Below are 25,992 nucleotides of genomic sequence, written 5' to 3'. Positions count from 1 at the left end.
ATAACTTTATCACTACTCATCACAATGAATTGATCTATATCTTGTTTTTTCCGCCACCAATTAGGCTTTCTTTGGGTGATACATTTTGCTAAGAATTAATTTATTCTAAATCCATTTTAACAGGAATATTAAGAAAGAAATGGGAAAAAAATCATTATTTCTCAGTTTTGGCCATTATAGTTTGAAATGAATACATCCTATGGTAATTAAAACCCATGTATTTTATTTGCCCATTTGTACCGCTTATTACACCATTTAAATTATGTCCCTATCACAATGTATGGCGCCGATATTTTATTTGGAAATAAAGGTGCATATTTTCAATTTGCATCCATCACTATTTACAAGCCCATAATTTAAAAAAATTATATTAATATACTCCTTTGACATGCACACTTAAAAAGTTCAGACCCTTAGGTAACTATTTATGTTGTTTTGTTTTTTTTAATTGTAATTTTTTTTTATTAAAAATTGTATTTGGGTAATTTGTGGTGTGGGAGGTAAATAGCTAACTTTTAATGTAAAAAATCATTGATCGCTGGGCTAACGGCCGATGGAGGGAGCGCGCCAGCGGGAGTGCGCTCAGCCTATTTGGACAAGAATTTTCGTCCAGATAGGCTTAAGTGGTTAAATCAGATGGAACTCACAAGTCTCTTTTCCGCATGAGCAAAAATCAAGCAATACATATAATGCTTTACTTCAGGACAGTGGGGGGGGTGTTTGACGACCAACAAAGCTACTCTCACCTGTCCACAGTGTGGTTCGGGTCTCTTCTCTCCCCCCTGGATGCTTCTTCCTGTATTTACTTCCGAGTCCCTGGGCACCTGTGTGACGGAATGCAGAGGCTAAATACTAAGGGCCTCTAGTGGTCAGAGCACCTCTAGTGTCTGTCCACTACATTACATTACACATGGGTCCCGGAATTTGCAGTAAATACAACCAATCAACTGTCTACAGAAGAATTTCAGGAGACTGTGAAGACTGAAATCTCTCTTTTGCTTCACCCCATGTGGCGCTGCCTTTAACCACTTCAGGACCGCAGTGTTAAACCCCCCTAATGACCAGGCCATTTTTCTGTAAATGGGCCACTGCAGCTTTAAGGCCTTGCTGCAAGGCCGCACAACTCAGCACACAAGTGAGAATGATCAAAATATAGCTATTGCTGGACTCCATATTGTGAGCAACATTGATCCTTAGACTACCACTGATGCCAACATATGGCATAAAGAAATTCATCATTAAGGACTCAGGAGAAACAAAAGACAGGCACCAATCACCATCAAGTGTAGCTTTTATTGTGCCACTTGTGTTGGTAAGTTGTGAGACACAGACAGTTAATGCTTATTTGTAGATTATGCAATTGTTTCAAGTAAGCAAAACATGGGAGAGGAGGTGGGTGCAGGGCACTAGATGGACCTAATGACCACCGCTTCACATGAGTGAGAACGATTGGTCCAACACACACATGCGCAAGCACACACACACACACACACATGCGCAAGCACACACACACACACACACACACACACACATGCGCAAGCACACACACACACACATTGTTATTCTTTTTCAAGAACCCACATCTGAGTACGATCATGCAGAGGAATGTGATTGCATTAAGTGACAGCTCTCCAAATTATAATGAATCATAGCAATCCTTGGATATCGCAAGATGAATCAGTTTCATAACATGCTTTTAGAAGATGAGAAAGTGCAGCACTGATAGAAATAAAACCACAGGATTGTGGCTGTCCCCATTATGAAGGACCCGCCACTCCCAGCAAAGTTTTCACCCCTTAGTCATTTCCAAAGGTGGTTAAAGTGGTGAAGATTTCATTATGGTGCAGTCATCGCAGGCACACAAAGCAATTAGAGCTGTCAGAGTTTAATCAATTCTGCTAACAAAACACTCAAACTGGTTAAAATAAAGACCTAAATATTTGTTGTCAAGTTATATCATTCTTCTTCTGTAAGTTAGAAAAACAGCACAAATAGGCAGAGCAGAGGGGGGCATCGATCGTCGCTGGAACGGCAGGGAGGTGAGTGGATCCTCTTCTTTCCCCCCTGCCGCCGCCGCTATCAAAGTGATCACTACGATCCACCGGCGATCGTAGTGATCACGTGATCAGCAGCCATACGTGATGGTGGACGTACCAGGACAAGAGAACCGCCCTGCGAGTGGAGTCAGCGATGTTTAGTCGGCAGTGGGAGCTAGCCTATACAGCGTGCCCAGCCTGGCAACGGGGGAGAGCCCGTGAGAAAAACTCTGTGCGCAGTATAATCATTTTGAACATGTGAGTGTGATTTTATAATAAAAGTGATTTTAAGGAGACAGTATTACGCTAAGTGAGGTTTTTTCCTGAGGTCTTGCAAACAAAAGGATAACGATAACGATACGAAGCAGAATTTTGCACCAGGATCCTGAGGCACCTAGGCTTCCTGGAATCGTGCATGATTGGCCAGTCTGACAGTGGCCAATACATCCGGTGAGTCTGATCACTAGTGGGTGTCTATGGTGGTGGTGCTGCTGGTATTGATGCAAGACTATGGACAATATGCTGGAGATTTTGAAGTTCATTGTTTGATGGTGTGCGCTAAACATAATATATACTGATTTGTGAAAGTTTTGCCAGACCTGGTGGTGGCGCACCCTGTGGTTTTGTTTTATACGTGATGGCTGCTGATCACTGAGGGGAGATGTCAGCTGTCATATGACAGCTTAACCTCCCCCTCCGGGTGCGCACAATCGTGTCTGGAGCAGAAACGGCGGGCCGATGTAGATTCTACGCCACATCAGGCTAGAACAGCCACAAGTGCGGCATAGAATCTAATGCAGGCGGTCCGGAAAAGGTTAAGCTATTACTAAAGCCCCCATACATGCTATAATCCTCCAAATTGCATGGATTATAAAGGTGATAAGGGGCTAAAACTTAACCAAAATTCCAAAAAGAACTTTTTGTTTTTGAGAAAATGGATTTTAAAGTTAAATCAACACTTTAAATGCGGCTATAAATCCTATACAATAAAACCTAACTGTCCCTGCGTCATCCACTTTACCTGTCTGTCCGTCCGAAGCTTTTTTGAATTGCGCATGTGCGCAGTACAGAAAGCCATTGGGTTGGGAGGTGAGGCCAGGGAGCAGGGTGGCCGTGTGCGTGCACGCGGCAGGCAGGCGGGTGCGCGCACATGGCAGGCGGGCGCGTGGCAGGCACGTGCAGTTAAATCACTACCTAGAGCCCGTTTTTAAACGGGCTTAGGTAGTCAGTGACCAACTAGCTAGCTAGTAGTCAGTGATCAACAAGCCTAGTAGCCTAGTTGGTCACTGACTAATCACTCACTGACTAGCTAGCTGAATACAAGTATTAGACACAGTATAAGGGCAATGTAAGGACTGAAAACGCTCTTGCTGATGTACAATATGGCCTGGAAATGATCCTCTCAGTGCCACAGAGTCTAGCAAGGACAGAGCTCTGGAAATGGCCCCCACTTTATATACAGGAGGGGAGGGCAGAACCTCCCCTCCTATAATTGGTTGCTAGGGCCTGGCTGGGGTCCTCTCATTGGCCCAGGGATGCCAATTCTGCCCATTTCCGCCAATCACAACCTAATGTCGGATTTCCGCCGCGATCACGGCCGTAACCGAATTCCGAATGCTTGCAAACACGGAATTTCCGTGGCCAGGTTCCGTGATCCAGAATCGATCACGAATTCGGATTTGGCATTCGAATAGTGGAAAAATGCTAGTGAATCACGGCTATTTCGGAAATTATCCGAGCACCACTAGAGGAGAAAGACATGGATGAGTAGACTACACTGGAGGTAAGTATGATGTGTGTATGTTTATTCTGAGTTTTATTCTTCAGTGTAGGTTTGCTTTAAAACAGTTATAGTGCAACGGCTCTGACACAGTCTAATGGTCCGAACACACTAGTTGGACTCTCAATGTTACAAATATAAAAAGCGTGTTAGTGTGCTAAGGGCCTAAAGCCAAATTTTAGGGAGGACCAATTAACATAAGGAGTATGCTTTAGGGTATGAAAGGACACTATGGTGCTCAAATGAAACCTACACACGCCATGTTTTGTCCAATATTCAAGCACTGGACTCTTACTGTTTTTTTAAACAGTGCTGGAAAACAGAAAGGAACGTTTTGTTGAAAGCAATGGATATGTCAAGGAGATGGCTCGATGAATGGGGTGGGAAGATCATGAGTTCAGTATTTTCCAGATTCAGTTTCACAAATCTATTGGATATCCAGGTGGAGATAGGTGACAGACAAGTGGAGATTTTATCTATCGAAAGTGTGTGTGTGTGTGTGTGTGGGGGGGGGGGGGGGGGAGTGAGATCAGGGGTGTTGAGGTAGATTTGGTTGATATTACCGTAGAGGTGGTAGTTGAGGCTAGTTGAGGAGATGAGTCTGCCAAAGAAGGGGGTGTAGTGAGAGAGAGAAGAGAAGGGGACCAAGGAAAGAGCCCTGGGAGACTCCAAAAGTGAGGGGGGTGGACTGGAGAGGGAGGAGAATCCATTAAAGGAGGTTTGGAAGGAGCAGTCAGAGAGGTAGAAAGAGAACAGCGTGGAATGCTAATTAAAGGGGGTTGAAGAAGGCATTAGAGTTGGGAAAATGGGACAGTTGTTTGTATACCATGCACCCTAGGAGTTTGGAAGTGGAAGAAAGAAGAGAAATCGGGCAGTAGCTGGACAACAGGGATGGATCAATCATGTTCTTTTCAGTAATGGATGGACTATGGCCTGCTTGAAGGCAGAAGGGAAAATTGCAGTGGAGAAGGAAAGGTTGAAAAGAGTGGTTAGTGCTGGGCCAGGGCAGAGGAGAAGGGATGAATAACATTTTAGAGGAAGGGGTCAAGCGGGGAGGTAGTGGCAGGTGAAGATGAGAGAAAAGAGGCAACCTCATCTACTGTAGTGGGGTTGAGAAAAGAGAGGGAAGGATAGGCGGAGGGGGTGGGCAAAGAGGGGTAGAGGGCCTGCCCCATGTGAGGGGGACAATTCTCTCATTTAAGCAGTTGGTAAGGTCTTGAACAGACAGGTTAGAGGTGGAGGGAGGGGAAGTGGGGTTGAGGAGGGAGGCAAAAGTGGTAAAAAGACTACAAGGTTTGGAAGCCTGAGAGCTAATGTAGTTTTGGATGGTACTGGAGAGAGCCACGTGGAAGTCATGAAGCTTTATTTTGTAGTTGAGGAAGTCAGCATTAAGGCGTTATTTTCCCCCACTTACGCTCCAAAGTGTGAGCAGCTCTTTGGAGGGAGCAGGTGTAAGTAGTATGTCAGGGCTGGTGTTTAGGGGTGTAGTTAAGGTGGAAAATGGGGGGGGGGCAATTTTATCTAAAGTTGATGAGAGGGAGAGGTTGTAATGGGCAGCTTTTTGGTTAGGGCAAGACAAGCTGATCTGAGACAAGCCTATGCACTATGAGTCCCACGGAAAAAAAGTGCTTTACAGATGTTTAGTTGTTGTGAATATAAAATCAGGAGAACATCCTAAAGGATATATAGCACCCTTCGGCAATCACTGATTTTAAGAGTAGTCCTGTAAAAACATAATTCAACAACAATTTTAAAAATAACGCAGAATGAGAGAGCCATCACTGCATACAGATTCAAATAATCAACCTCTTATATACACTGCAGTTGCTGAAAAAAAGCAGTTTATAACTAACCATCAGTACATAAATCCATGCATTAGAATGCAATAGAAGCAAAATAAATGTAAGTCATGACAAGTTTTTAAGACTAAAAAATATTTTAACGAGGACCTTCTAAATGCCATCCAGTTAGAGAGAGACCAATAACTGCTGCAACGATCTGTGCTTTAACTCAGACCTCCATGGGCGGTGCTACACTGGGGCACGCTGAGGCACTGGCTGCAACCCTGAGTGCCCCCTGCTCAGTAATGTACAGTTAACTATTTCCAGGCTCCTGTTCACAGTGAACAGGATAGGGTCTGTAAAAAACTCTCTATGTCATTCCGAGTCTATGTAAGCATTAAGTAAACCAAGAGTCTTATCTATTTGCCATAAATGCCTTGCAGTCCTTGCAAGATACCATGTAATTAATGTATCAGGATGACACTTATATTAGCAAAAAAAAAAAATTTTCTACCTACTGATTGTATGTTCTAACATCGTCAGTCAACAGGAATACAGTATGAAAAGGCTCTTATTGGCTCAGGGAATATATGTTCGATGAGCCAATAAGATTGATTTTTACAATTAAAAATACTTTTATTTTCTCAGTTTATAGTGAAAAATAAAGACTGTTGCATTATTATAGAATCCAATATCCTCACAATAAATTGTGGCAGGAACATAATCTGTGTTTTGTGATAAACGGTAGAAATAGCCAAACATAATGTGTGTTTTTTTTATCTACAGTTGCACTTTTTATTTTTAAACTGGAATTGGTAAAATTGAGAAATAATGTTTTTTTTCTATTGTTTCCTCTTTTTCCTATTAAAATGCACAGAAAACAATGCCATACAATGAAAACCTAGTTTGTCTTGAACAAAAAAAAACATATATATTTCATTTAGGTGTCATAAGTAGGAATAAAGTTATTGCTGATTAACTAGGGTCATGGCTAAAATGTCAAAACTGCTCTGGCCCATAAGGGGGAAACAAGGTCTGGATGCGAAGTGGTTAAAGTAATTTGGGCATCGTCTTTTGACGACACCCAAATTACTGTCTGAGCGCTGCTATAGCCGTAATTCACATTACAGCCTATGGCGGTGCATGGTGCACCCAAATTTCCCGGTGCACCCAAATTTCCCAGTGCACCATGGCAATGGTTCATAGATTTTAGTTCTGGCGTACTTCAATGAATGTGTCATTGAGCAGAGACAATTAAACAGTAAAATCTTAAAAAGTAGATTTTAATATAAAATAAAACTGTAAGATATGTACAAAAGTCATTTTTAGGAGGAGGATAGATACAATTGTTTATCTTATCAATTTATTTTTACCTTGGTATTCCTTTAAGGATAAATAAATCCTGAGTCAAGTTACATAAGAAGAGGTAAATCATGAGTTAAAGAGGAACTCCAGTGAATTACCGGGCTGCCTAGCAGAGGATCTCCTCACAACATTTTGAACATATTGGTCTAGGCACTTCTTGTTTTGGTAATAAAGAGTAACAAAAGTTTATTGCACATACAGAATTCTCAGATTTGCTCTTTAGCAAGAGCCAACCACAGTACTATGTTAAAATAATTTTCTGCGCAGAAAGAAACAATTAAAACCACATGAGGCCACCAATATCCAGATGTTTTGTCCAGGCTACGCTTGCTTGCAGAGACGGCGATCATACAGATTCAAAACGTCTCTGCAGTCATGCGTCCACCTCCTAATATTTCAATCATGCAGGCATAAAAGTACTGGCAAGGGAGGCCACCAAGTTCCGTGTGAAGTAGCACGTGACCCGCCAGGCCGTCCATGCTCCCACGCTACATGCAGGCACGCTAAGCTAAACAAACAAACATGGACGCCCACAGCTAAAGAGATGAGAGATTGCACTTGCTAAGGGCAAAATGTTGCCCACTCATCAAAGGAGAAAACTGTGTGACTGAGTGCTTATATGAAGAGGTCCATCCAGACACAGGAAGCTGCAAGTATACTGCTGATTCAATAACTGCCTCATGTCACATACCCTGTTGAGCTGCCTGATGCTTTGCTGTCATTCTATCTGAGCTTGCTTGATGCCTCACTGCTTATCTTTTGAGCTTGCTTGATGCTGGATATGGTTAAAGGGAGGAATTGAACTCTGCTATGCTGGCTAAATCTCAAATGCATGCATCAAATGTATGGACTTTGTCCCTGGCTAGCAGGGAGGCAGCTGCTGTGTGAGTGTGAGCAAATCTGAGAATTCTGTATGTGCAATAAACTTTTGTTACTCTTTATTACCAAAACAAGAAGTGCCTAGACCAATATGTTCAAAATGTTGTGAGAAGTTAGTTAATACGGTTGCACTAATTGAGTAATATTTAGGGTAGTATATCAAAATCAAAAGATGCACATAAATACATGAGTGGTGACCATGTGATGGTTATATTAACTTAGAATGCCTAGCAGAGGATCCAGGCAGCCTGGGACAGACGACAAGGGACCGGTCAGCCTGAAAGGTATCTGGAGGAAGCCCCAGGTATCTATACATCTTTCCTTTCCCTTAGTCTCAGGTTTCCTTTAAGAAGATATAAATTGTGAATTAAAAAGTAAGGTGAGGTAATTCAACAGAAAAGCTGTGTTAATCAGCCCACTTGTGTGAAAGAATTCTAAAGCAATTGCCATATTTTGATTGTTAAACAATACACAATTTCAGATTAACTATTTCAAAACAGGATTAACGCTATAAACTGAGCTAAATAAAAAATAACTTTTAATGAGATATTCTAAAATTGCTGCTATATATACATTGAAATGAAAACATACTCAAGATCAGGATCAAGAGAGCGCATCGCTCTTCTTTATTATTTTCTTTGAAATGTATATCTAAATGCTGTGTTTGCACTATGCACTTGCACCCTTAAGCACTGGCCACTTTCTTTCCCCTGACGAAGCCTCCTACTAAGGGGGCAAAACATGTTGGATTGGTGGAGGGTTGATGCAAATTAGGAGCATTTACTAGTTGAGATTACAAGGGTCCTGGATCCAATAGACTTTTGATTATAGAGAAATTGTGGATCCAGAACATACTATTGAACCTGACCTTGAGTATGTTTTCATTTCAATTTATATATAGCAGCAATTTTAGAATATCTCAATAAAAGTTATATTTTATTTAGCTCTGTTTATAGGGATTAATCCTGTTTTGAAACATTATTTATTGTTGTCTGTGCCCCTGTTGGAATTTCAGAAAATGAACAGAGCGGCAGCACAGACAGCAGTGCCAACCTGCCAGAGAAAAAAAATCTTTGGCTGAATTTCCACATATTAAAAATATCCAGGAGACCTTTCTTTACATTTCTTTTTCTTTTTTTTTCTTTTTAAGGAAATATTCAATAAAATAATAAATAAACAGTATTGGAAGGAAAATGTCCAGCATTTGTCATTCTGTCTGTTTCCAAAAATAATTATAACTCCACATGTCACATATTATTATCCAAATTGTCTTCCAAAAAAACCCACAGTCACTTTTACCAGTGGAACGGATGGGTAGAAAATCTAATTCTGCTGCTCTTTGTAATTATTTTGCTAAAGAAAGTTTTGGAATCCTGCAATAAGTAGCTGTGGTTACTTGGAGCTGGCAGCGATCTGCAATGTTCCCTTATTATTACAGCGTTGGTGAAATGAGAAGTGACATCTGTTGCCTCCTCGGCACATTACTCATTGCACTCACTTACAGCGCACAAGAAGCAATTTAACAAATTAGGCAGAAAGAATTCAAACCTAGGTATGGATTTATTAGCTTTACATATTATTTATGTTTATATTCCGTGCGGTGTGCCTGCAGTGAATATGTTCTGTGTATTTAGCATTTCTGTGCTTAACTTTGCCTGTTTTAGTAATGATAGTCTTGTATGTTTTCTCTAATTTCAAACGGGTTATATCGGAACATCTACTATTATTATTTCATTATAAAAGAGCAACAGGGCCTAATATATTTAAAGAAGGACTGTAACGACATATACAAGTAGTCCCTGGTTAATGATAGGGGCTGTAGATAGGTGGCTGGAAAGTGTACTGGTTAAGGGCTCTGCCTTTGACATGGGAGACTGAGGTTCGAATCCTGGCTAGGTCAAGTATCTTTTCAGTAGGGAGTTCAAGGCAAGACTCCCTAACACTGCAGGGTGGCCTCCTGAGCGCGTCCCAGTGGCTGCAGCTCTTGAGCGCTTTGAGTCCGACAGGAGAAAAGCGCTATGCAAATATTCAGATTATTGTTATTATTAGATTAGTTCTTAACTTGAATCCATTCTTAAATCAGGAACACTGTGCCATCTCTATCCCCGTTCCTCCTCCGTGCCTCCTATGCCTCCAGTGTCCCCCTCTGTGTCACCTCTGTTCCCCTGTGCGTTCAGTGTCCCCCTCTGTGCCACCTCTGCCCCCTCACAGTGTCACCTATGTCCCCCTGTTCCCTCAGTGTCCCCCTCTGTGCAACCTCTGCCTCCCCAATGTGTTACCTCTGCCTCCATTGTGCCCTCCTGTACCACCTCTGTCCCCCTGTTCCCCTTTGTGCCTACTTCTGTCCCCCTATGTAATGTACTCATTTTGCTTACACATCATTTCGCATATAATTTTGCAATTATGATTTTACATAAATTGAGATTTTGACATTGAATTGATTTCACATAATCCCCACAAACTTCAAGAGGGGCCTGGTGCTGGATTGCAGGTTTGCTTTGAAAGGTATAAAATGTGTATTCAGAACTGGGAACTTGCTACATAGTATAGTGTTGGGCAGCGAAATGTCATTTTACCAAGTAGAAAAAACAGTTTTTCTTTGAATCTTTTTGAAAAAAATGTTTTCACTTGTTCCCACAGAACAAGTATTCTTTTTTTTATTTACATTATATCAGTGTTCATATCGGCGGGTTGTTTGTTAGTCGGAGGTTCGTAAGTCGGGGACTATTCAGGATACCCACTTTTATGTTAAATATTCTGGTTTCAGCATCAGAAACACTTCCAATATTGCTATTTATTGGTATGAAGCCCCGCCCTCCCACTGAGGCTCAGCCTAGGCCATGGGCGTAACAATCACCCCTGTGACCCCTGCCATTGCAGGAGGGGCCCAGAGGCTTTGGGGGCCCCTCCTCCTCTCTCTACCAACCACAAGTGCAGCCAATTAGCTGCCCCGGTTCGCTCCTCCCGCCATGCAGAGTAGTGAGTAGTGGGAGCGTCTGTAATTTTATTCTGCTTCCAGATGCTGCTTCAAACCAGAACACTCTCTGCTGCCATTTACCGGCTCCTGATAACGTGACCCGCATGGGTTTCGGGGACCAAGGGGGCCCTATGCTGTCATTTTTGCAGGGGGGGGCTATTAAGTCTAGCTGCACCCCTGGCCTAGGCTGTGTATTGTGTGGAGATCTCACCCCCTGAATTCTAACAAAGCTGAACAGATTCTATGTTAATCAATAGGATTCGTTCACGTTGCTCTATTCGAACAGAACCGAACGGACTGCAAGTTTGTATTCACAGTGTCGTATTGACTGCGTGCTAACGGAACAGAGAGTCACAGATGGAAAACTGATCCCACGGATTCATTTTTACACAGATCAGTTTTCCATCCCTGCCAGTGTGAATGGGGCCTAATACAGTGATGCACCACCAGCATGCATCACTGCTGTTCATGCCACAATGGTCAGGAACGTCCCTGCGCAGGGCAGGATTTACCATAAGGCACTGTAGAGACGTGCCTCCAGGCGCCTGATGATGGAATGGCAGCTCACTCCCTCCATGGGTGCCTCCCTCTCTTCCCTATGCAGAGTCCCGAGTGGAGTGTAAGTGAGAGGTTACTCCCCCGACTCAGCATTCCAATGACGAGATCTCCCTTCTACTGGGAGCACCTCTAGCTACAGTACCTAATACTTTGGGTCACCTCTAATTACTTAATACTGAGGGTACTTCTAGTCTACCTAATAAAACTAGATGACACCGTAGCTACCTATGCGAGGCAAGGGAGTAAGTGAGGTGAGGTTAGGCGGGGATTTGTAGGTTCATGGCGGGCAAAGTCTAGGGTGCCATGACATCTGTGCCTATAGGCTCCTGTGCCTGGCCCTGCATCTGCTCAGATGTAATATCGACTGGTGTGTAGCTGCTTTAAGAAAGATGCTGCTGCACATTCTGCATTATTTCAGGCTAATACACAACACAGGCTTCCGGAAGATGGCATAAATGTATGTTTTAATGGCATAAGATGAATATGTGTGCGACGGTACATGCTGCACAGCATCTTTCTGTTACACTGAAACCCTTTACAAACAATTACCCTTCTATGGAACCTTGGGAGTAAAAGCATTTGCTCCTGCTGCTGAAAACGATTAGTTTGATATGTAGGTACTAACTAAAAGGTAGGAAAGCCACATTTACCGAAGCTCTCACAGCATGATGGTCATTGAGCTTACCACTTACACCATTTACCCCGCTAGCAAACACTTTTTACATTCATTTAAATGCGTGTAAACACTGTGAGATCTGTTAAGTGACGGGGTAATGTTACATATTGTGCAGAGACACCACAATGACTCACAGCTAATGTATGCTCCACGCTCACTGCTGTATTCACTGATATGCTGCAATCATAACCGCTCCTAATAGCAATTAATTACAGCTATTCAGCTCAAGGATTACATGCTGTCTGATGGCGTAATGTATGCAACTTAATACTGAAATATCACAAATTTGCATACTTTGGCTATACTAGTTTATATTCTGTATTGGAGAACGCGGGTATGTCACTACGTGGAAACAATGCCCTGAAACGGTAGGAAAGAGAGACACTGATTTAATTACTGAGCAGATTACATATTTTATCGGTAATTAAATCAAATATTCACTAAAATATCCCCTAAAATAGTGCTTAAAGGGACCCTGAGCAGAGGTTGTGGGTATGCATTTAAGCATACCAATGTATAGTTGGATATGTCCTGACATTCGCCGGCCCATTTGTTAAAACTTTCTCCCCCTGGTTCGTCCAGTATAAAATGCATTACGGTGGCGACTCGGTGTGACCCGGAAACAGGAAGTTGTTTGGTGCGCTCTGCGCATGCTCCAGCTTCCTCCTCCTCTAGTGTCAGGACAGTGCGGTAACCCGGAAGTAGTTTAGAGGACGCCGACGGATCCAAGATAACGGCCACGGTTTTAAAACATGCGGAGATTGAGGACTTTGGGACAGCAATTTTGGTACCATTTAAAAGATGAGACTGCAAGCTACACATCGGTATGTTTGCAAAATTCAAGCACTTTATTGTCATTGTGTAACACAACGAAATGTGTTACACACTGTGTATTACTATAGAATAAAGTTCTGCTCAGGTTTCCTTTAAAGGCTTCAATAAGGGTTGTTCAGTCCATCCTGTGAGACGCTTTCATAGTCAGGAGTATTGCTAGGATCCTGGAAGATCCTGGGCACCCCTAGGCACCATGAACATAAAAATATGCAGCCCATACCTCGCTGCACCCAAATGTACATGAACGTACATTAGCAGCAGTGTAACTCAAAAGACAGCGGGCCTGCCCAGAAAAACTTTGGATGAAGTACTCCTTTATAAAAGAAAAATGTCCTTGTTACCTTACCATCAGGAGGTTGAAAGAATTCGTCACGGGTGTAAAGAGAACAGGCTGGTCCTCAACACAGCCAAAACCGTTGAGATGTTCATCGACTTTAGGAAGCATGCCCAGGGGTGTAACTAGGCCCCACCGGGCCCTCCTGCAAAATTTCAGAGCGGGCCCCCCCCCTCTCCCTGGGGCCCACTCGGGGCCGTTTTGTGGGGGCTGGAGGGGTGGCAGCATGAGGGGAAAGCCTTGGCCACAGTCGGCGGGGAGAGGGGAAGTTTACCCCCTCTCCCTCACCTCGGGGCTCTCCCCTCTGCGCTCCCCTCCAGCTAAAGTTATAGTGTGGTTAGCAGGCAGCGGCGGGCAGATACATACCTTCCGTGCGTTCCACCGCATACTCCTCGCTCTAGCGTCGGACGTCACCTCCGGAAGTGACGTCACTTCCGGAAGTGACGTCAGACGCCAGAGCAAAGATTATGTGGTGAAACGCACGAAAGGTATGTATCTGCCCGCCGCTGCCCACACTATAACTTTAGCTGGAGGGGAGCGCAGAGGGGAGAGCCCCGAGGTGAGGGAAAGGGGGGGAACTTCCCCTCTCCCCGCCGACTGTGGCCAAGGCTTTCCCCTCATGCTGCCACCCCTCCAGCTCCCACAAAACGGCCCCGAACGGGCCCCAGGGGGGGGCCGGGCCCCCCCGCAGGCTCAGAGCTGCAGGGCCTATTGGTACGCCAGTGAGCATGCCCAGTCCCACCTCTGATCTTCTTCTTTGATGACCTGAGCTGGAAGGCCAACACCGCCACTACCCATTAGTAAGCACAGCAGAAACTCTTCTTCCTTTGCCAACTGAAGAAATTCGGCATGGCCTGGGAGCTTCTGAGCAGCTTCTACTCCACAACCATTAAATCTGTCCTCTGTTCATCTACCCTGGTCTGGTACACTGGCTCCTCCACCAGCAACTACAGAGAGTCATCAGATCAGTGGAAAGAAACATTGAGAACCTCCTCCCCACATTAGACCTCTGATGACTCCAGACTGCGCTCCAGAGCGATGAGGATCGTCAACAACCCCTCACACCCAGGCCACTGTTTCTTCAGTCGGCTCCCATCATGGCAGAAGTTTCGTCCATCTCCAACAGGACTTCTAGGCACAGGAACCCTTTTTAGCTCTTTTCTGTAAAGCTCCTGAACTCTGTTCGCACTCCCCCCTGAGTGGGGAAGTTAGTTGCCATAGTTGTCATTATCAACAAATTGTCTAATAAATACTATCCAGCTGATGGAATTATGTTTCCTGTCTACACTGCTGTTTTTATTGTGTCTCCTTCTTGCTACCTGAGCCCTATAAGTGCCAAACCCAATTCAGGGCACAACACAGTCATGCTTGGCGAATAAAATTATTCTTATTCTGAAACAGCCATGAGACATAACAAAATAGACATTTTCCACAACAAATACCAGAAGCTACCCTAAAATAATAATTAGGCAGTTTTCCCCAAAATTAAAATAATTAGGCAGTTAAAAATACCCCAAAGCATAGTAACATAGAAAGTGTTCCCTTTAAATATGGTAGGAAACGGGGCAGTATGTGTCTGGGCTTGTGTATGTGTGTGTGCGTGTGGGGTGCTTTAAGAATAAATTGTGCCTAATTGTAGGCAGACAGTGGAAATGGGCCCTAATGAATGTTACACTTAATAAATGAGCACCAAACAGCACACTGGATACAAAGTCAAGAACATGCAGGGGAAAAAAATGGCTGCTGTGCAGTGAAAAAAGACTCAGAAATCACTGTTAGAGCTTCTCTCACATGGTATTTTGGAAGCTTCAAGTCTTACTCGAGACGCTTCCAAAATACATTTAGCATTTCTCCAACTTTGTTAATTACATGTTTGACTTGCCCTTTCCAGGTTCCAGAAAATGGCAGCCGCAAAACAGAGGAGTAAATCCCATTTAAAGTGGTTTTCAAAAGCCTGAAGTATCAATGAGAAATATTAGGCACATGCTAGCCAAATACAAATACTGCTTCTTGGATGAGCTCAATGACCCTAGCCTATGGCTGGAGAAGCAGACAGTATTGACTTACCTACACAAAGCTAGGGTAGTCTACTGAGCATGGTAATCACTGCTCTCTTATGCTTCCCATGAGCTTTGAGTTCAACAGGAAGAAGCACTTTACAAATGCTTGTGGATTGGACATGCCCCAACAGATGACAAACCTGCCTCTATATACATTTGACCTAGCGGTTCGTTGTGATTTGCTTTGCAGTATGACAATACAAGCTTTATGGATAGTACTATGACAATGTATTTTGCTTGTGTTCAATTGTTAGGCAACTGAACATTTCTTCCCACTTCTGCACGCTATAAGACACGAGTGACATTATCTTACTATTGGTTGTGCGAGTTTAATTACACCCATCTATTTTTGCACTCGTACTGTGCTTGCACATTGGGGCTTTTGCTTATTTCGTGCCTCTCCTGTGTCTACTGGGTCTACGTCCTCCAAGTGAGATGGCTGTAATGCAGAGGTATGTCTCTCTGCTTTGGAGTCGGTTCTTTCTCCATTTTTAGCTTTTGATAATTTCTCATCCTGCCAATCACTTTTGTGTTTATACATCTCCTCGACCACAGAATGGGGGAGGACCTTTATAAGATGGGGTTGGCGTTTACCTTTTCCTTAAGCTTTTCTTAAAAAGGGTGATTACGGAAATTATTGGTCATCTCTTCCAATCTTATCTGATGAATAGGTCCCTTTCCATCAATCCTGGCAACCCTCTCAAATTGACCCACAGGCATGTTAAGAAATCATAAACTTAGGTTGGATAATGCTGTAAAAAAGAAAATAATTACAATCTCATTAACATATAAATATGTTACTAGACGACCACAGACCTGCTATCATTGTCCAGAAATGGAATTGATTTAGATCAACACTGGAAGATAAGTTAATAAATTAATATTGAGTATAAAGAGAATCAACGATTGCCAACGGGGTCAAATGTGGCACCACAAACAGACTAAAAACATTGCTGATATATTCCCACCAACCTTCAGCGTATAAAAAAAAGTTGATTACAATAAAAAAGGCCTTCTCGTAGAGACCCATGTCCATATATAGGTTTGCATAGGTTGGGACTACATTTGATTCCATTGCCGCCCACCTGTGCTGCAAGAAAAACTTGTTATCAGACATAAAGTAATTGTCCCTTAAGATCAAATTCAAAAGCAGCAACACAAAATCTCTCTGTTTAATGTTGAAATGAGACAACGTGAACAAATCATATATGACAGCCTCCACGTTGCCATCATGGGGGATGGAGCTCTCGACATCCAAAGCCACAAGCAACCAAGACTAATCCACCTCAAAAATACCTGAGATCTTGTTCAAAAACATATTGGTATAGGACTGCAGTCTTGTTACAAAGAGCTGTAAAATTCTCGAGAGCCCAAATCTCGCTGTTCCTGCCATGGGCATTGGCCATAGCCACTAGCACTGGAGTTCAACAACTCCGATTCCCAAATTACCACTTAGGTCAAACTACCTGTTTTGATATCATAATTGTGTATTTATATAGAGCTGACATCTTCTGCTGCGCTTCACAGAATATATAGTCATGGTGAGAGACAGCTATATGGTGGACAATGATATGGGGGAAACAGACAGCTAAATTAAGGGGAGTGACAAAGAACCTGGGAACCCAGCAGTTTCGCTTGTAATGGCCTATGTCCACCCTTTCATCCTTAGCAAAAAAAAAACCAAAAAAAAAAAACCTTAGTTCTCTCAGTTTGGTGCTATATAGTGTATGGGCTGATTGCAGCTTGAGTGTTTTTATGTGTGACTCTACAGTGTTTGTAACAGAAACTGACAGTTAGGAGCGTCAACGTTTTCTGCCAGTCACTTGGTTAGGACAGGTGTTGAAACAGAGCAACAGGATCTGTGGCTCTTTAACAGCTAATTACTCATCCAACAAGGAGGGAGTTTCTGGACAGTCTCTTGGCAATGGTACTCAAAACAGAGAACTGTTGCCAAGGCTGCAAAGAAGAGCAATTGCAGCTTAAAGTAAGTTTTAGAAGGTCTTAGCTGGCTGCAGATTGAGATGGAAAGATAATATCAATATCATAAATATTATAAAGATTCATGCAGCACCAGGGGTTTAACTAAGGGCCCCCAGCACTCTTAAACCCCCCTTCCCCCCCCAGTGGCGTAGCTAAGGTGCTGTGGGCCCCTGATGCAAGTTTTACATTGGGGCCCCCCAAACACTCTATACATAACAATTGATATGGCACACAAAACCTTCCAATGGCAACTACAGTGTCAGAGGTACAAGAAGGGGGTGGGGAACAGTTTGTTAATGATTACCACAATTTAGAGTATCTATAGAAGTGATTATTATGAGCACAGGACCAATACAGAGCTAATACTGTAGTTAAGGGGGGCCCTTTGGGGCCCCTCTGGCCCAAGGGCCCCGATGCGGTCGCAACCTCTGCAACCCCTATTGCTACTCCCCTGTTCCCGCCCATTTAGCCAGTTTAAGACTACCTCCCCAAACAAGTGTGGCCAGGAAAACACTCCTCCCCTTCATACATTTGAACCACACCACACCTTCCCCGGAAACCCCTCCACACTTTGCAGAGTGATAATCTCACCTCTGCGACTTGCAAGCTAGCCCATACAGGTGTACCAGCTCTCAGGCTTGTGACACTTTTAGGCCAGGAACCAGGCTCGTGGCAAATGGTGTCCTTGCTGTTCCTCCTCACCCTGCTGTCAGTCCATTGTGCTACTTTCAAGAGGAGTGGGCTCTTATAGCCCTAGAGCAGTCTTGGGGTTGCAGGGGTTATAGCTACCCCTCATGCAGAACCAATATATACTTACAGCAATCTTATAATGAACATGGAAATAGTAGACAGTTTTTAAATATTATGGTAATTCTGGGTTAGCTGCACTACTTATGATGTCCCTGTTGGCATCCCCGGGGTCACTGGAAATGCTTTAGTAAATCAGGCCATCTAGCTACATCCGTTGCAGCATGTGCCACAGAACAGGAGATCCCAATGTACTGCCATAAGGTGCCCATACATTAGAACGAGTATGGGCAGATTCGAATCTGATTAGAGATAAATTTGTCTCTAATTGAATCTGCCCATACACTACAGGCCGATTTCCATCCCATTTCAGCATGAAAGCCATCACTGTCCGCCCCACCGCTGCCCCCAAAATGTAGAAATGTATGTAGTGTAGTGCATTTATACATTACCTGTCCTGAAGCAGCTCGCCGGGTCCATCCGTCTATCTCGCCGGGTTATAGCCGCATACACGCTAGCGGCACATAGCGTCTGATGTCAGCCGCTATGCACCTTTGTGACGTCAGAGCGCCACCGGCGTGAACCCGGAGATGGACAGAAACTGCGTGGAGGCTGACACCGGATAGGTAATGTATAAATGCACTAAACACTGCATACATTTATACATTGCGGCGGCAGCGGTGGGGGTTTCGTCGTCTCTTCGCTCGTTCGCAAATTGGCCGCCGTACCGCCGCGCACCCGACCAACCAACTTCGGCCCGAAATTTTCCAACATGCGCGATCGAATGTGTGGCCAATTTCTGTCCTGAAATTGGTCGCTTTGTTGGTTGGGCATGCACTAGGTAGCACCAATTTTCAACCAATTCAATTATAATAATCAAATTGGATGGTAAATTGGTTGGTTGGTCGCCTAGTGTATGGCCCCCTATAGGGTGATTTACAACATCTCTGCATACTATGTCTAAACTCAGAAAGCATATTTTGTTGAGTTGGATGGAGATGAAAAAATGTGAAGTTCTTCTGTGGCAACAGCCCAATTATTTTCTTTATTGCTAGAAAAGCTGTTTTTGTGATCCAGTTTTTACCCTGCATAGAATGGCTTTAAAACTATTCATTATCATTGCCGTTTAGGCTACAAGAGTGATTTTTAACACGCAGGGGCAAATAAAATATGATTTTCTGCTTCAGCAGCATGCATCTACCTGTTTATATACTTAATTTACTTTAATTAAAAGGTTAATCTGCTATAGAAATTGCTTTTCTCTGAAGCCACCTGAAATCAATTTAAACTCAATTACAAGTGGTTAGCTATTGTTTATGGTGTCTAAGATTAGCGAGTACATCACGGCTACCAGGGCAGGCTCTGATCGCCGGCGATCACAGGAGACTAAAAATCCTTGAGTGCTCTCTAATAGGCAGTACGAAACCATTAGAAAATATAATCAGTCATATTTGACAATTTTGACCTTGGCACTTAGATATCCAAGGTCTAATCATTTCTGTCTCCTGAGTGCTCCTATAATCTGCTATGCTGGTTTCATTTTTTGCCCGGCTTGTCGGAAAGGGAGGTGATCCCTCATAACTTGATGGAGAAGTAAATTACAGAGAAAATCTGCAGATGATGTAAGCTGGAGATTGTATACTTTTAGAATGCGTACTGCTGCTGCCGTTGATGACAGTGCTTTGGAAATGAAAAACCATTACCGACTTTCTTTTCTTTCACCGACAAAAAAAAAAAAAAAGAAAAAAAAACACTTCTGTGTATGAATTTTACTATTAAAGTTATAAAAGAGTTGGACTTTGAAGTGGGGCCATAAAAGGCACGTTTTATGCATATGACACCTTTTGCGAACGCTGTTCATGATAGCCGTGATAAAGCTAAAAATTACAAGTGAAAGGGGATAATTTGCCGGTCATGCGTTTGGCTTCTGGCTGTCATTAACCGTTAGCAAAGTACAGGCGGTAAAGAGAGGCAAAACAGAAATAGGCTTTTTAAAGCTATATAAATTATTTATATTTATATATTTATTATTAATCACTTCCCCACTAAGGGTTTTTTCCACTTATGAACCACAGCAATTTTCACTTTACAGCGCTCCTCCCTTTCGATCACCAATAACTTTATCACTTTTTATCGCACCTAAATGATCTACAGTATACATTTTTTTTTGGGGCGGGGGGTTCGTCACCAAATAGGCTTTTTTGTGTGGTACATTTGCAAACAATTATTTTAGTTTATATGGATTTTAATGGGAATAAGAAGACAACAATTGAAAAAATAATTATTTCTCAGTTTTTCAGCCATTATAGCTTTAAAATAAAAATTTTGACTGTAGATAATATTTTATTTGCTTATTTCTCCCAGTTATTACAACATTTAAATGATTTACAATGTATGGTGACAATTTTTTATTTGGAAATAAAAGTGTATTTTTTTTTTTTTTTTTGCTTTTTTACTGTGCGCTATAAATAACTACAAGCCCTTATTTGCAACAGAAAAAAAACAACATAAAATACCCTCATTATGGCATACAAATATAAAAAGCTGAGTCTCTAACCTAACAATTTATATTCTCTCTTCTACATTTTGTCTACACTTTGGCTGTTTGTTTTTATCTTTATTTTTTTTGTTTATTTTTATTATGGGGAACAGAAAGGGGTTAACCGTATTTTTATTTATATGTGTAGGGTTTTTTTGTGGAAAAATATATAAGTATAGTGCACTATTATATTTGTCCACTAAATGACGCCTTACTGCTGAAAGCTGAATCACAGCTCTCTAGGCAAAACAAAAGTAAAAGTTGTGTGTGTGCTACATTTTTTTTTCAATGAATATTTGCTGCTGTTCATTACAGCAGAGATTGTTCATAAAACTGGCACTTAGATTGGCTTTGGGAACATATGTTCCCATTCACCAATCTACCCTGTAAGAGCCACTGAGAGGAGCGCACACGTGAGCGCGGCACACATCTGCGGCAGAAAACTCTGGGACACTTAATAGACTTAATGTTGTAATGTTAATTTTGTAACACTATAACTTAATAGACTGCCACTCATCAGAGACAATAAAACATTCACTCTACTTTGTAAATGTTTAAATATAAAATAAAACAATGGGATATCTAAAATAGTCATTTTTAGGAGTAAAAGGATAAATAGAATTGTTTATCTCATCAGTTTATTTTTACCTCGGGTTCACTTTTTCACACAACGAGAGCTTTTTAAACAACAGAGATTTTAAAAGTTCTTGCTAATACAATCCTATGGGGGATTTTTACAAAATCTCAACTCTCGAGTGTGAACACTCACATAAGATAACATTAGCAAGAGCTTTTAAAATCACAAGCACTTAGGAAAACTCTTGTATTGTGAAGTAGCCCTAAAGCATCATTAACGCTAGTTTAAGCCACTGACCATTGCATGTTTGTCACACTTAAATGTTTCTGCTCATCAAAAACCGTTAACTATTAGTCAAAGATAACATAATTGAACACAAAATGCAGTTTTAAATGATGTTTTTTTATTATTTAGTGATTATTTAGTGAGAAAAAACCTCAAAACCTACATGGCCCTGTGTGAAAAAGAAATTGCCCCCTGAACCTAATAACTGGTTGGGCCACCCTTAGCAGCAATAACTGCAATCAAGCGTTTGCGATAACTTGCAAGGAGTCTTTTAAAGCTCTCTGGAGGAATTTTGGCCCACTCATCTTTGCAGAGTTGTTGTAATTCAGCTTTATTTGAGGGTTTTCTAGCATGAACTGCCTTTTTAAAGAGACTCCGTAACAAAAATTACATCCTGTTTTTTATCATCCTACAAGTTCCAAAAGCTATTCTAATGTGTTCTGGCTTACTGCAGCACTTTCTGCTATCACCATCTCTGTAATAAATCAACTTATCTCTCTCTTGTCAGACTTGTCAGCCTGTGTCTGGAAGGCTGCCAAGTTCTTCAGTGTTGTGGTTCTGTGATGCATCTCCCCCCTCCTGGCCCCTCTATGCACACTGCCTGTGTATAATGATCTCTTGAGATACAAAAGGACGGGTGTATACAGCCTGCTTGTGTATGAATGTATTTTCTATGTGTGGACATACTGTACATCAACCTACTTCCTGTTTTGGTAGCCATTTTGTTTGTTTATAAACAAACTTTTTAAAACCGTTTTTAACCACTTTTAATGCAGCGAGGAGCGGCGAAATTGTGACAGAGGGTAATAGGAGATGTCCCCTAACGCACTGGTATGTTTACTTTTGTGCGATTTTAACAATACAGATTCTCTTTAAGGTCATGCCACAACATCTCAATAGGATTCAGGTCAGGACTTTGACTAGGCCTCTCCAAAGTCTTCATTTTGTTTTTCTTCAGCCATTCAGAGGTGAATTTGCTGGTGTGTTTTGGGTCATTGTCCTGCTGCAGCACCCAAGATCGCTTCAGCTTGAGTTGACGAACAGATGGCCGGACATTCTCCTTCAGGATTTTTTGGCAGACAGTAGAATTCATGGTTCCATCTATCACAGCATGCCTTCCAGGTCCTGAAGCAGCAAAACAACCCCAGACCATCACACTACCACCACCATATTTTACTGTTGGTATGGATGTTCTTCTGCTGAAATGCTGTGTTACTTCTACGCCAGATGTAACGGGACACGCACCTTCCAAAAAGTTCAACTTTTGTCTCTTCGGTCCACAAGGTATTTTCCCAAAAGTCTTGGCAATCATTGAGATGTTTTTTTAGCAAAATTGAGACGGGCCTTAATGTTCTTTTTGCTTAAAAGTGGTTTACGCCTTGGATATCTTCCATGCAGGCCGTTTTTGCCCAGTCTCTTTCTTATGGTGGAGTCGTGAACACTGACCTTAATTGAGGCAAGTGAGGCCTGCAGTTCTTTAGATGTTGTCCTGGGGTCTTTTGTGGCCTCTCGGATGAGTTTTCTCTGCGCTCTTGGGGTAATTTTGGTCGGCTGGCCACTCCTGGGAAGGTTCATCACTGTTCCATGTGTTTGCCATTTGTGGATAATGGCTCTCACTGTGGTTTGCTGGAGTCCCAAAGCTTTAGAAATGGCTTTATAACCTTTACCAGACTGATAGATTTCAATTACAGTACTTTTGTTCTCATTTGTTCCTGAATTTCTTTGAATCTTGGCATGATGTCTAGCTTTTGCGGTGCTTTTGGTCTACTTCTCTGTGTCAGATAGCTCCTGTTTAAGTGATTTCTTGATTGAAACAGGTGTGGCAGTAATCAGGCCTGGGGGTGACTACAGAAATTGAACTCAGGTGTAATAAACCACCTTTAAGTTATTTTTTAACAAGGGGGGGGGGGCAATCACTTTTTCACACAGGGCCATGTAGATTTGGAGTTTTTTCCTCACTAAATAATAAAAACCATCATTTAAAACTGCATTTTGTGTTCAATTATGTTATCTTTGACTAATAGTTAACGGTTTTTGATGAGCAGAAACATTTCAGTGTGACAAACATGCAAAAGAATAAGAAATCAGGAAGGGGGCAAATAGTTTTTCACACCACTGTATGTAAATAAATGTTAACGCAGCAGGGACAGCCATACTATCCCAGGGGAAAAAACACATATATAAGTAGATAAATACTTGTTCTACCTACATAAAGTATGTATTGTACTGTCCATGTTTTGATTTCAGTGAATTTTATATATAAAGAGAAAACTGTTCCAGGCATTTTCCATCTTTACTGCCTCTAAATGAAGCCAACCCTGATGTAATTTCCTCCCTTACTCTTTTTTTCTCCTAGAAACTACACTGTCATATCTAGCTTGCTTTATAAACACATGTGAGCACAGTATAGATCATATTTCAACAGCTTCTGCAGAGGGGTGAGGTGTATTTCTCTTCTCAGCCTTGTGTCACCTTGAGCTGCCCTTAGCCGATCAGTGAGGAGCAGGAATGTGGAAGGGGAGATAACAAGCTTCCCTCTCCCTGGCAATGTGCCAGAAAAGGGCCAGGCTGGCTGAGATAAGATTCATTACAGATGAAACATTTATTTATTATTATTATTTTTTATTGGAATGCTTGCAATGCAGGGTAGGATGCAGACTGCATAATAAACACAGAGCAATGGGTAAATGGAATTTGATTTTGTGGCTGACAATCCTACTTTAATAATTCTTGCACACAATTTTATTGCATTTTTGACTGGTTTAATTTCAGGCTGCATGCAGTTTTACCGGTTTAGGGCCAGCTGGTTTTGCCCCCCAATGAAACTGGCTCCTTACCCATAGGAGGAAGCTTGGCTGTCACATGGCAGCCAAATCTGCGGCCGCAGCAAGCAGGGCTTAGCGATCAGCCCAGGACTGCGGGAACTGGATAGTAGAATCAGAGCAGGATCTTCCACCAGGCAACCTAGGCAGATGCTTGGGGTCTAATGGTTGTCAAGGGGCCCACCTGCCACCTTCTTTAAAGCAGAATATAACTCTGCATTTCAACTTTGCTCTAAAACATTATTTACAGCATATTATATGCAACCAGCATTTTTTTTTTACAAGACCGGGATTGGAAGGGTTACACACAGAGCTTTAAAGTTCTGTGGAGAGAAATGCAGAGGCATCCGAAGTTTAGACAGATACATTTAAATAAACACAATGTAACAAGTGTGGAATGTGACTCACACTCTGACTGTGCAGGAGCTCCCGGACACAGAGAGAGTGAGTCACATTCCTCACTTGTTACATTGTGTTTACTTAAATGTATCTATCTAAACTGATGCGTCTGCATTTCTCTCCACGGAACTTTAAAGCTCTGTGTGTAACCCTTCCAATGCTGGTCTAGTGAAAAAAAATGCTGGTTGCATATAATATGCTGTAAATAATGTTTTAGAGCAAAGTTGAAATGCAGGGTTATATTCCGCTTTAACCTCCCTTCAATTCAGCTTACCAAAAGTACCAGAAGAGGGTCTCAGATCGACTACCTTGCCTAGGGCCCCATTACATCTGAATCCATCCATAGAATCTACGCCCCATCAGAGGTGGACAGCCACAACTGTGGCATACATTCTTATTTCCCGAGCAGGATGTAAATTATTTTGCATGCAAGAATGGGAGAGGTAGCCTGGCAACGCTCAACAGATTGTTCACTTTACTGAGGATATTTAAATGAAGAAAAACTATTCCTGCACTTTAGCACTGGCATTTCAGCTATGCAATTGCCAAATGCCAGTGCCCACATTTACTTCCTGGAACTGGAGTTTTAGGCATTAGCATTTTGGCTATGTAATTGGCTGATGCCAGTGCACAAATCAACTCCCCAGGGCATGCATGAACCCAGAAAATGTTCACTATTTTATTCCATGTATGCCGCAGCACTGCTTGCTGCTGAATGCCTCCAATTATTAGCCGTGGTAAGAGAGTACATAACAAGTGCAGGTGCTTTAAACTCTTGCACAGGACAGAAGGAAACATATAGAAAAGCACAGGGGCATAACTAGAAATCACTGGGCCTCCCTGCAAAACTTTGGATGGGGCCCCCTACTCTTGTGCGCTGAATAGAGACTGTCTACAAATCTTTGTCTACATAACTTTGTATGATTGGTTATCAGTGGCTGAGCAGATGCTGTCAATAGAACAATTCTGCAGAGAGCAGAAAGTTTCCTTTCCCTTAGTTGTCTGTTTCTCAGGATAGGGCCCTCCTGTGGCTTCTGGGCCCCCCTGTGGCTGCATCCCTTGCAGGGTCTATTGTTACGCCCCTGGAAATGCACCCTGTATGTATTTATAGAGAATAGCCGGTCTAACCACCCTCATTTGTGACTGATCACAAGTTGTAATTTGATGCCTCAGCTATCTGCCATGGCAGAGTGCCAATTGGTAAACACAGGATATTAACAATATGTTTGCTTCCATGAAAGCAGGACGTAGACACTCTGCAGTTTTATTGCAGGATTTATATCAGCTGCAACAAAGAAAAATAAGGCTATTATGCTGTTGCGTATCTTATAGAGCAGAAAGGAAGTTCTGAGTTCAGGTCCAC

Source organism: Hyperolius riggenbachi, chromosome 2, assembly GCF_040937935.1.
Source record: "Hyperolius riggenbachi isolate aHypRig1 chromosome 2, aHypRig1.pri, whole genome shotgun sequence".
Lineage (NCBI taxonomy): Eukaryota > Metazoa > Chordata > Amphibia > Anura > Hyperoliidae > Hyperolius > Hyperolius riggenbachi.
Note: the sequence above shows the minus strand (reverse complement) of the source record.